Source organism: Schistocerca cancellata, chromosome 10 (genome assembly GCF_023864275.1).
Source record: "Schistocerca cancellata isolate TAMUIC-IGC-003103 chromosome 10, iqSchCanc2.1, whole genome shotgun sequence".
Taxonomy (NCBI): Eukaryota; Metazoa; Arthropoda; class Insecta; order Orthoptera; family Acrididae; genus Schistocerca; species Schistocerca cancellata.
The window spans coordinates 161864200-161876532 of NC_064635.1; the positions used below are offsets into that span (position 1 = coordinate 161864200).

The following is a 12333-nucleotide window of genomic DNA, read 5'->3' on the forward strand; positions in this document are numbered from 1 at the left end:
CTGTGGCGGCGCACGCCTCCTGGCCTGCTTTTAGTGTGAGGGTGCCACAGTGGAACACATGGTTGCAGCGGCCAATAGCGGCACCCCTGATAGCCTACTTAAACACCTGCCTCGTGCTCAGCCAGCAGTCTAACATCGCTTTGTGTCTCAGGACATATCGTCTCAGGCAGCGTATTGACTTCGTGTTTCTATTCCAGTGGACGTGGTTGTCTTGTTTGGTTCGTTACTGTGTTGTGTGTTCTTATCGTGTCGTAAGGTCCTCCGTTGGTCGTGTCCGTCCTCTCCTGTTGTGTTGTTGTTCGCGGGCCGGTCTGCGGGTCCCGCTGCGTTTCCGTCACTACTACCCCATGACCGTTCCAGTCGCTGTTACAACACATTCCACATAAGTTGCATTCCAACACAAATCTGTAGTGCAACCATTTTGGTTACACATTTGTAATTGCAAGTTATTGTTTATCCTAGAGTAATACACAGGAAACCAATGTATCATTTGTTTTGGTGAAAAAAAAGTCTGATAATGAATTGCAAAAAATTCAAAACTGGTAACAGTGCTTTTTGAATACATTCATGGCTGTTTGCTGTACACCATCAACAATTTATCTTTAAATGGCATTTTTTACTGTACAAATGTGACTTTCTGCAGCCCATTCTTCACCTGGATACAGTTTGCAATATTGTTGTCCTGTTCTGTGAATTTGTTTCTGGAGTTTCTGATCCACCCCACATTTGCAGTGTCCTCCAGCTCTTATCATATTGGTCAACATTTGTCAATCATGTTTCCTTCTGTGACCTTCATTTTTCCTTTGCCAGATTGTGTTTTGTTGTCTATCTGCCACTGCCTTGCAACAGATCTGCTTAGTCATTGCTGGAGCCCTGGTTATTCTGCATGTTTTACTGTTCCTGATGAGATATGTCATTAAACCAAATATCACACTTGAAAAATGTGACACGGCTCTATCGAATGGACACACAAAATTCAAACTAAAGAAAAGGTTTCTATCAAGAAACAGCCACCATTTTCTATGACAGTGGGCACAGCATGAATAAGTGATGAGCAGTACTTGTTTGTGTTGACTGTTGTGACTGGCATCAGAAAAGTCCGGGAATAACTTCAGAACCAGTGGTGGCTGGCCAAGTGACTGAGAGTTTTGGCAGTGAGTAGCTAGAGAACAACAGGTGGCCAACATGAGAGAATGATGGGCAATAGAGATGCACAGCACAATAACAAGTCCAAAGGCTAAATCAATGTCAAATACTAATATGTAGCAAATTCGTAACTGAGACAATGATATGTAGCGAGATCTGTGTGGTAATGCAGAGAAATCACAACTGATGGACAGAGTGGCCACCTGCTGGCTTTATAGGGCAGCAGCGAGCCCTGATAGGCTGACTAGAGAGGCGTGTCTTATGGCAGTGCTTACATTGGTGATTGCAGCACCCAACATTGCAGCAGTGCCATCTAGTGGCTGTTGTCATTGTCCATACCATCCAGCAAGTCTTCAAATTCTCTACCAGATCCACACTAAATATACACTCCTGGAAATGGAAAAAAGACCACATTGACACCGGTGTGTCAGACCCACCATACTTGCTCCGGACACTGCGAGAGGGCTGTACAAGCAATGATCACACGCACGGCACAGCGGACACACCAGGAACCGCGGTGTTGGCCGTCGAATGGCGCTAGCTGCGCAGCATTTGTGCACCGCCGCCGTCAGTGTCAGCCAGTTTGCCGTGGCATACGGAGCTCCATCGCAGTCTTTAACACTGGTAGCACGCCGCGACAGCGTGGACGTGAACCGTATGTGCAGTTGACGGACTTTGAGCGAGAGCGTATAGTGGGCATGCGGGAGGCCGGGTGGACGTACCGCCGAATTGCTCAACACGTGGGGCGTGAGGTCTCCACAGTACATCGATGTTGTCGCCAGTGGTCGGCGGAAGGTGCACGTGCCCGTCGACCTGGGACCGGACCGCAGTGACGCACGGATGCACGCCAAGACCGTAGGATCCTACGCAGTGCCGTAGGGGACCGCACCGCCACTTCCCAGCAAATTAGGGACACTGTTGCTCCTGGGGTATCGGCGAGGACCATTCGCAACCGTCTCCATGAAGCTGGGCTACGGTCCCGCACACCGTTAGGCCGTCTTCCGCTCACGCCCCAACATCGTGCAGCCCGCCTCCAGTGGTGTTGCGACAGGCGTGAATGGAGGGACGAATGGAGACGTGTCGTCTTCAGCGATGAGAGTCGCTTCTGCCTTGGTGCCAATGATGGTCGTATGCGTGTTTGGCGCCGTGTAGGTGAGCGCCACAATCAGGACTGCATACGACCGAGGCACACAGGGCCAACACCCGGCATCATGGTGTGGGGAGCGATCTCCTACACTGGCTGTACACCACTGGTGATCGTCGAGGGGACACTAAATAGTGCACGGTACATCCAAACCATCATCGAACCCATCGTTCTACCATTCCTAGACCGGCAAGGGAACTTGCTGTTCCAACAGGACAATGCACGTCCACATGTATCCCGTGCCACCCAACGTGCTCTAGAAGGTGTAAGTCAACTACCCTGGCCAGCAAGATCTCCGGATCTGTCCCCCATTGAGCATGTTTGGGACTGGATGAAGCGTCATCTCACGCGGTCTGCACGTCCAGCACGAACGCTGGTCCAACTGAGGCGCCAGGTGGAAATGGCATGGCAAGCCGTTCCACAGGACTACATCCAGCATCTCTACGATCGTCTCCATGGGAGAATAGCAGCCTGCATTGCTGCGAAAGGTGGATATACACTGTACTAGTGCCGACATTGTGCATGCTCTGTTGCCTGTGTCTATGTGCCTGTGGTTCTGTCAGTGTGATCATGTGATGTATCTGACCCCAGGAATGTGTCAATAAAGTTTCCCCTTCCTGGGACAATGAATTCACGGTGTTCTTATTTCAATTTCCAGGAGTGTAGCTAGTTAGAATAAGCATCTCTGACAATGAGCCACATAGATCCCAAAAAGGGGCCAGTATAGTTCAGACGAATGCAGTCCCAGCAGTGACAGGGATGGGTTAGGGAGTATAAGACTGGGGCAGAGCTGTCTCGTGTCAGGCACGAGGAAAACAGCTACACACCATGGTCTCCACATCTTTGTTCAATCCCAGACAGTAAGTGTGGTGCCATGCGAGGGCCTTCACCTGCAACATACCCCGATGCCCACAGTGGAGGAGGTGCAGAAAATGATGGTGCAGGGTAGGTGGGATGATGACACAGTGAGTATCCACCTCTGCATCAAGCAGGAGAAGTTGGAGATGGACAACAAATTGTGGGAGAGGCAAGCCCAGGCCCAAAGCTCAGGATTGATAGATTCTGAAAAAGAATTGGCCCACCCAACTGAGCACAGGGTGCGTGGCATACTGCAATGATGTGAGTAGCCATAATAGGAAACCCATCTGAGGTGTGCTGTCATTCCTCACCAATGTGGAAACAGGAGACATCCTGTCAGTCAAATGCCAGGTCGGGCTCTGGAGGCATGCGAGAATGGGCATCTGCATTTGCATGTCATGCCGTGAGCTTGTATTTAATTGTATAAATGTGGGAACTGAGGAAGAGTGCCCAACGTCGATCAGTTGTAGAATTTTGGAACACGTATTATGTTCGAGTATAATGACTTTCCTGGAGACTAGAAATCTACTCTGTAGGAATCAGCATGGGTTTCGAAAAAGACGGTCATGTGAAACCCAGCTCGCGCTATTCGTCCACGAGACTCACAGGGCCATAGACACGGGTTCACAGGTAGATGCCGTGTTTCTTGACTTCCGCAAGGCATTCGATACAGTTCCCCACAGTCGTTTAATGAACAAAGTAAGAGCATATGGACTATCAGACCAATTGTGTGATTGGATTGAAGAGTTCCTAGATAACAGGACGCAGCATGTTATTCTCAATGGAGAGAAGTCTTCCGAAGTAAGAGTGATTTCAGGTGTGCCGCAGGGGAGTGTCATAGGACCGTTGCTATTCACAATATACATAAATGACCTGGTGGATGACATCGGAAGTTCACTGAGGCTTTTTGCAGATGATGCTGTGGTGTATCGAGAGGTTATAACAATGGAAAATTGTACTGAAATGCAGGAGGATCTGCAGCGAATTGACGCATGGTGCAGGGAATGGCAATTGAATCTCAATGTAGACAAGTGTAATGTGCTGCGAATACACAGAAAGATAGATCCTTTATCATTTAGCTACAAAATAGCAGGTCAGCAACTGGAAGCAGTTAATACCATAAATTATCTGGGAGTACGCATTAGGAGCGATTTAAAATGGAATGATCATATAAAGTTGATTGTCGGTAAAGCAGATGCCAGACTGAGATTCATTGGAAGAATCCTAAGGAAATGCAATCAGAAAACAAAGGAAGTAGGTTACAGTACGCTTGTTCGCCCACTGCTTGAATACTGCTCAGCAGTGTGGGATCCGTACCAGATAGGGTTGATACAAGACATAGAGAAGATCCAACGGAGAGCAGCGCGCTTCGTTACAGGATCATTTAGTAATCGCGAAAGCGTTACGGAGATGATAGATAAACTCCAGTGGAAGACCCTGCAGGAGAGACGCTCAGTAGCTCGGTACGGGCTTTTGTCAAAGTTTCGAGAACATACCTTCACCGAGGAGTCAAGCAGTATATTGCTCCCTCCTACGTATATCTCGCGAAGAGACCATGAGTACAAAATCAGAGAGATTAGAGCCCACACAGAGGCATACCGACAATCCTTCTTTCCACGAACAATACGAGACTGGAATAGAAGGGAGAACCGATAGAGGTACTGAAGGTACCCTCCGCCACACACCGTCAGGTGGCTTGCGGAGTATGGATGTAGATGTAGATGTAGAACACTGGAGGCATTGGGTAGTCTACTCTGGAAGCAGAGGGCAGGGCCCAAAGAGAGCCACTAACAGCTTGTGGTCCATAGTGAGGGTAAACTTTATCCCAAAACGATAAACGTGGAACTTCTTAATGGTAAAGATGATCAAAAAAGCCTCTTTCTGATCTGCAAGTAGCTCTTTTGATCAAATGTCAGCATCTTTGATGCATAGGTAATTGGCTGTTCCATACAGTACTTCACTGCACCAGTGCCATAGGGAGAAGCATCTGTAGCCAGAACCAGTGGATGTGATGGAGTGAAGAGCATTAGGCAGGGCACTGAGCACAACAGACTCTTCAGCTGTGTGAAAGTATGCTCAACGGTAGCTGTCCAGCCCAACATCCTTTTTGCACAACTGTTTGCATGGATGCATAACGTGGAGGGAACTTGAAATAATAATTTACCTTCCCCAAAAAAGTTTTGGGGCATGGTAGAGTGTCTGTGACAGAAACATTGCTCTTGAAAAAACCTATGTTTGTGTAAGTGGCACTTGAGCCCTGCATCATGGGATGTTGAAAGGGGGTAAAGTGGTTGTGCTGGTGGTCCAAACACAAGGTTCTTATAACAATTAGCTTGTCTAGAGCGTACAAGCAGAATTGGACAAGATTAACTGTTCCTGGTATCTCTGGAAAATTGCTGGAGCAGAAGAGATCCCAAAGGGCAAGTACCTGTATTTATATAAGCCTAAGGGAGTGTTGATAACCATAATGTGTTGTGATTCCTCATCCAGGGGGGATGCATATGCATTGGTGAGGTATATCTGAGAGAAATATTCACCTCCAACAAGCTTCTTGAGGAGGTCTTCCAGGCCACTTGTATCCCAACATTGATCTTCAATTTAAAATCTCTACATAGCTGGAGAGAGCCATCAGACTTCTTGACCATCACCACTGGGGTGGCTCAGGCATTATTTTTTATGAGTTCAATTACCCCAACAGTATGGATGTGATGGAGTTCTTGCTTAATGGCTACCCACAGACAGATAGGGAGCAATCCCACATGCCAAAAATGGGGCACAGCATCCATACTTACGGAGATATGGGCTTGGAAATATGTGGCGCACACCAGCCCGAGTTCAAACAGAGGTGCGAAGGTGGTACAGAAATCATCGAGCTCCTGGAAGGGAACTGCATCGCAGATGACCCGGACCTCACCAGTGATGGAGAAGGCATTGAGACCAAAAATATTGCCATATGAGTGACTATAAACAACAGAGTTAACAGCTGGACTACCTGTTTGTATGTAGTGTTGACTGTGATCTGACTCTGGAGAGGAGTTGAACTGTCGCAATAGGTGACCACTGTATGGGTGGGCAGGGTGAAGTCAGGGAAAGCAAGATGAGTATACATATGAAGGTTGATGATAGGAATTGTAGCTTCTGTGTCTAGCTGGAAGCAGACATCTTGGGTTGCAATTTTTCACACACCATTCTGGGTGCATATGGGGGGAGGAGGGGGGGGGGGGGGTGACAATTGACTGTGTGAAGGTTGACAAAAAACTGTGTGGAGATGCCCATCTTTCCAAGAGTGGGTGCAGTGTGCCCAGAAATCCAGAGATCCTACATGTGGGTGTCCATGAAGCAATCAGGACTCAACACTGCTTGTATCGACGGAGCATGATAGGCTGTTCAGAGGTCATGGAGATGTCCAAATTTGATGAACTTTGATGCCATTAGTGGGAAAAAGACTTACAGGAATTTCACCCCCGACATGATATCTGGACTGATGCGAGCTGGGTGGAGCCATCAGGCGTTAGTTTGCAGTTTGTGTGCTCTCAAAAGAGAGTGTGATGTTCAAAATATCATTTAAGGAAGGGTTCTACAGTTTGAAGGCTGCAGTACAAACCTCTGGATTGGGACCCAATTACACCACAAAATTGCAGATCAGTGAACTGCACATAAAGTATTGCAAACAGGGTTTGTGCAAGTGAAATAATAATGTCGACTCAACCATTGTAAATCTGTCACCCACGGGTGGTACAACTGACCAGATTGCTTGTGGTATAGATGGAATTTGGGGTGCGATGCAAGCACATGGAATAAATCGTGAATAATAATTGGACAGATCTTGTCAAATGTGAGCACAGCCAGATTTGAGAGTGGAGCCAACTTCTTTAGCAAGACAAAACTCTCCAGGGAAGCCCAAGAAAGGAAGGGCAACTGATGGAGAAAAACCTGAAAAGCAACGAAGTGCTGTTTCAGCCACTGCAAATATGTGTCCCAAAACTCTTATGCATTGTTACATGGTGGAAAAGCAGGTGGGTGGCCGTTCACCTGGGAAGTGTCCACAGTCTGGGTGGGTTGAGAACTCTGAACCTGTAAATGGTCTGACAAAATTTGAAATTGTTTTTGGAATTGCTGTTGCTGCTGCTGAAACAGCTGCAAGAGTTGATGTAGCTAATGTTGCTGCAGGAGCAGCTGTTGCTGTTGCTATTACTGCTGCTATTTCCGGAATTGCACAAGCTTAGCGTCCATGAAATGCCACTAACCTTTTACCTCATCAACAATTATAGTGACCACAATTGGGCAAGTCTGGGAGTGACTTCAGAACTGGCAGTGGCTGGTCAACTGGCGTAGAGAGATGACAGTGAGACAATGGAGAGCGATAGTTGAATAACGTGACAGAACGATAGACTACACAGACTGCATGGCAGAATATTGAGGCCAAAGGGCAAGCCGACATCAAATACTAAGATGTAGTGAACTCAGAACTAACACAATGATGTGTAGCAAGATCTATACAGTAATGCAGAGAAATAACAAGTAATGGACAAAGTGACCATGCAGCTGGCTTTGCAAGGCAGTCACGAGCTCTGAAACGCTGGCCAGACAGGCACGGTTGTGGCGACACTTAGTTGGTGACCACAGCATCTGCAATTGCAGCAGTGTCACCCAACAATTGTCGTAGATGTCTGTACCGTCCGGTGGGTATTCAAATGTGCTGGGCTGGGATACGATATTGACTCTATCCATACACTACAAAAAATTTAATTGCAGATACCTGGCAAAATGCCATGGAAAATGTATCTGACAATTCTTAAGAGAAAGATACCCAACATAGAAACAGTGAGTGAAATTGTTACTTACTTCACTAGTGCACATCATTTGACATGTATCAGAAGCTATGCAATGTTGAAAAGACATGTAGGAGATTGTCAAAATAACATTACTTGACTGTATAACTGCACAGCCTATGAAAGTTTGAAAAATGTCACGATTCACCACCAAGAATTGTTGATAAGAATTCATTTGGTTTCTCTGCAGACCATGGTAATGTATTCTGTACACTAAGGGAAAGGGAGTATGAAAGGCATTATAAATTGAACTGTCAAGAAACAGCTAACTGGTGTACACGTTCATGAATATCTTGCATAATAAGATAGCACATACAGCACATACCATATTTACCCCCTTAAAAGGCAAAAAAATCAATGACGTTGAACAACATAAAATCCATGACTCAGTACTGGAAATAAAAGAATGACACATCAGGTAACATAACAGACTGTGTTAATACATATCACAAAATACTTAGACATATATTGCATTCACACAGTGTTACCTGTTGTCAAGTAATATTATAAATTAAATTCTTGTTGGTAAAAATGTACCAGACGCTACACTCCTTCGTGTTATAGAAGGCATCTCAGGATACGATGGAAAGACCATTCGATGCAAAAAAAAAAAAAGTCCAGTAGACAGGGGCTCTAAAATCCTTACCTTAAGAGCTGTGAGCACTTCTTCATTTTCTATACTGTGAAACAAATCTCTCGTACTGGAAGCTCTCTGTTCTCCATATTTTGAGAGTGGTAGTATGGACCAAAACAAGAAAAAGCATCCAGTAAACATGGCCTCTAAAGTGCATACTTCAAGAGCTTTGAGCAGTTCATCTTCACTACTGTGAAACGCATCTCTTCAACTGAACTAGTGGTAAGCTATGTGTTTTAGAGCCAGTGTTTATTAAACTTTTTCATTTCGAATGATTGTTCCTGTTATATCTCTCAGTGTGGCCCATTCTTTCTGGAACACCATGTATTAACAGTGAGCTTACAACATTATGAGCAGATGCACTTTTCACACTGCCAACTTCACAGCTGATTACTGTTCATGAGATGAAGCAAAGATGGTCCAGAGGTTTGCATACATTAATAGCTACTGTATGATTCCAGTGACTAGTATCTCTATGATTATACGTGCTGTGTGTCACATATTACTATGAGCATATGTGACTGTCATAAGAGTCTCATGTTCCATATGTTGTATGAAACAGCACATTGTATGTGTTACAAGAACATTAGCACTTACACTAGTAAAAAGTAAATGAGTAATGACTTATAGTTCTACATTTATATCTGTGTGAAATTAGCTACAACTATGTTTAGTATGTGTAGTATTTTTATTTTTTGTAATCTTGTTGTTTGAAATTGCTTTTGTGGTGTGCAACACACAAATTATTTGAGACAAAATGTTGCTGTTACAGTATAATTTCAGTTTTTGTTTATACGAAAGACTCTTTTTCCTCTGAGATGTAATAAAGGCAGCTGGCCATTAAAATTTGCAACACTGGGGAGGACAGTAACTAACAGAATTTTATGTATTGGGTGTATAGAGTATAGTAAGAAGAACATATTATTAAATTTGCAGCTGACTTATGAGAATAGAGGGTGCAAACATTAACACACACAGCTGCGTCCTCTGTCAACAACAACAGCTGTAATGCAGCTGGGTGCTGAGTCACAGCTTGGAGAAAAGATACAGGTTTGTTATTCCACAGTTCTTCAGCTCTATTCAAGAGTTAATCAGTGGGAGTGGCTGGCAAGTGTCAGCATGCCAGTCTTTTGGCATCCTGTGACCGGATGTTTTGAGTATGTGGGGGATCTGTAGAAGGTGGTGGCCAGGGAAACGGTTGAATGCCCTGTGTGTTGAGGCAGTTCATGACAGAAAGGGGAATGTGCAGTCTTGCATTATCTTATTGAAAGGTATCTCACAGTCACTAGGAAAGTAGGACACGGCCACTGGCCTTGACACATCACAAATGTGATGACTACTGTCCAAGTTACCAGCTGTGTGAACCAGAGAACATGCTGTGTTCCTAATGGCACCCCATATAAACACACCTTCATGATGACGATGAACGCAGTTCATTCTCCTTGGAGCCTCCTCATACAGATACATCTGTCATGACAGGATAATGGGACTGGAACTTTTCTGAAAAGACAGTGTGGTGCCATTTCTGTGTCCTGTGTTATCACTGGGTGCCCTACTGTAGCACACCTCTCTCTGCTGCTATGTCGAGAAAAGCCACAACAGTGGTAGCTACACTGTTCCAGAAAGTGTACACTGTCCGTATGTGTGTGTGTGTGTGTGTGTGTGTGTGTGTGTGTGTGTGTGTGTGTGTGCGCGCGTCTGTAAATAGCTGGATGTTGGCACATGCCTCAGAATCCAGGAGAGAAATATGTGAAGCAGCAAGGCAGAAGGGTTGCATGTGGAAGAGAATGTGACACCCACCAGTAGCCAAGCTAGACACAGCTGAATGCTGGCAGATGGGACACACACGAGGATGAAATCAAGACAACCTTTGTAAACAACAAAGTGCAAATCAGAAATGTTTGCCACAATGATGTCAGCAGGCTGAGAGCAAAGAGAGATACAATCCAAATCTCGACCAGAGAGAAAGATCAAGTACCAGGTGAGGTTGTTATCTGATAGCACACGGTACAGCGATCATGGTAACTGATAATTTCAGATGTGAGTGCAGAACTGATAGCCATTCATTGAGCAGCCATATTTATATCTTGCTGATTCGAGGCATTATGCTGTGGGATGGTAGTTCTGCAAGTGCTCAGTACTGAGGAAATAGGATATTTTTTGTTTTGTTTTGTCCATATCAGATGCACGAATGTGTAGTGTCTGCTCTCCCGGACTTGTCCAGAAGGACACATATCGTGTGGAATCTGCAGCTGGGATATATTATCTGTAACCTGAAGGTGGAAATGTGGAGAAAGGAAAGGAAAGGGAAGGGGTTACTGATTTCAGCTACATTGGGACAGTTGCATTGATATACAATTTTAACTGCAGTGGTTACTGGTTTTAAGCTGACACACCAGTTCTCAAACCACACACATTGTTATTAATCCCAAGTAGTTATACAATATGGTGCCAAAAGGCACAAGTAGCTTCTGCACAGAAAGTTAAACTGTAGGCAGCAAATACATTGACATTAGCCCTTGTATCGACTATTGAACCTGACTGACACAACCAGTAATGTGCAACAGTAGACACAAAGGCTAGTGTCTATGAGAATACTTGTTGCCCACAGCTTAACTTTCTGTGCAGAAGCTATTCTTGTCTTTCGGCTCCATATCGTATGACTAGTTATGGTTAATAACAAGGTGTATGATTTGAGAATGGACGTGACAGCCTGAAACCGGTAACCACTGCAGCAAAAATTGTATATCAACACAACTAAGAGGAACAAAATTAAAAAGATATCCAGTTTCATTAATATCAGCTGTGAGGAACACCACGGCTATTGTATTCATGACGCAAGACGAGTAGCGTGCTCGTGCTGCGAGTGCGGCACTGTGGTGAGACTGTGCTCTCAAACAGCCATTTGGTCCAGTACTTCTAATGGAATCAGGTACCAGACAGACCATCCCATTTCCCAGCTTGTGTGTTGTGACTGTATGATCCTGAACAGATGAGGAAAAAAGGTCAATCACACCTGGCAGCTGTGATCCTCCAGGGCTTTGAGTATGGTCCACTTGAAGCCAGCAGTTCGTTATTTCTGTAACTGTAGTGGAAATGACAAATGAGATTCTCATTAGGCTACTATGCTGCCACTGTCACATTCCAACACATGTTGGTAGATGCTTCTGACTTACAGAAGGCATAACACTGTCTTCTTACAAGCAATCATTATTCAAATATAGTTTCTGAATGAGAAACGTGCTGCATAATCCTTACTTGCTCCATAATCCTTCCTTATATATGGAATGAAGTGGCACTATTCTTTCACATAGAGGGTGAGGTGGTGCAGTCGTTAGCACACTCGACTCACATTTGGGAGGACGACAGTTCAAACACTCATCCAGCCATCGTGATTTAGGAGGTTTTCCATGATTTCCCGAAATTGCTTCAGGCAAATGCTGGGGTGGTTCCTTGGAAAGGTCATGACCAATTTCCTTCCTCATCCTTCCTTAATCCGATGGGGCCAATGACCTCAGTGTTTGCTCCTCTCCCTCAAATCAACCAGCCAACTCTTACAAACTTTAAGCCATTGTAGTGAAATACTAGTCATTTTAATACCCAAGCACATAGGTCACTTCGTGCCAGATTAGCATTTGTCACATGCCACTCTCACAGTGTTGGCAGGTCTGATGGCCAGCAGTGTAGTACTAGGTAACTAAAAGACCTTTAATGCCTGC

At 45.1% G+C, this 12333-nt stretch overlaps 1 protein-coding gene across 1 annotated transcript in view; it reads left to right on the top strand.

Moving 5' to 3' along the window:
* The window catches only part of LOC126106215 (uncharacterized), a 194781-nt gene that overhangs the window by 107873 nt on the left and 74575 nt on the right, over positions 1–12333 (top strand). The gene's annotated exons all lie outside the window — the stretch shown is intronic.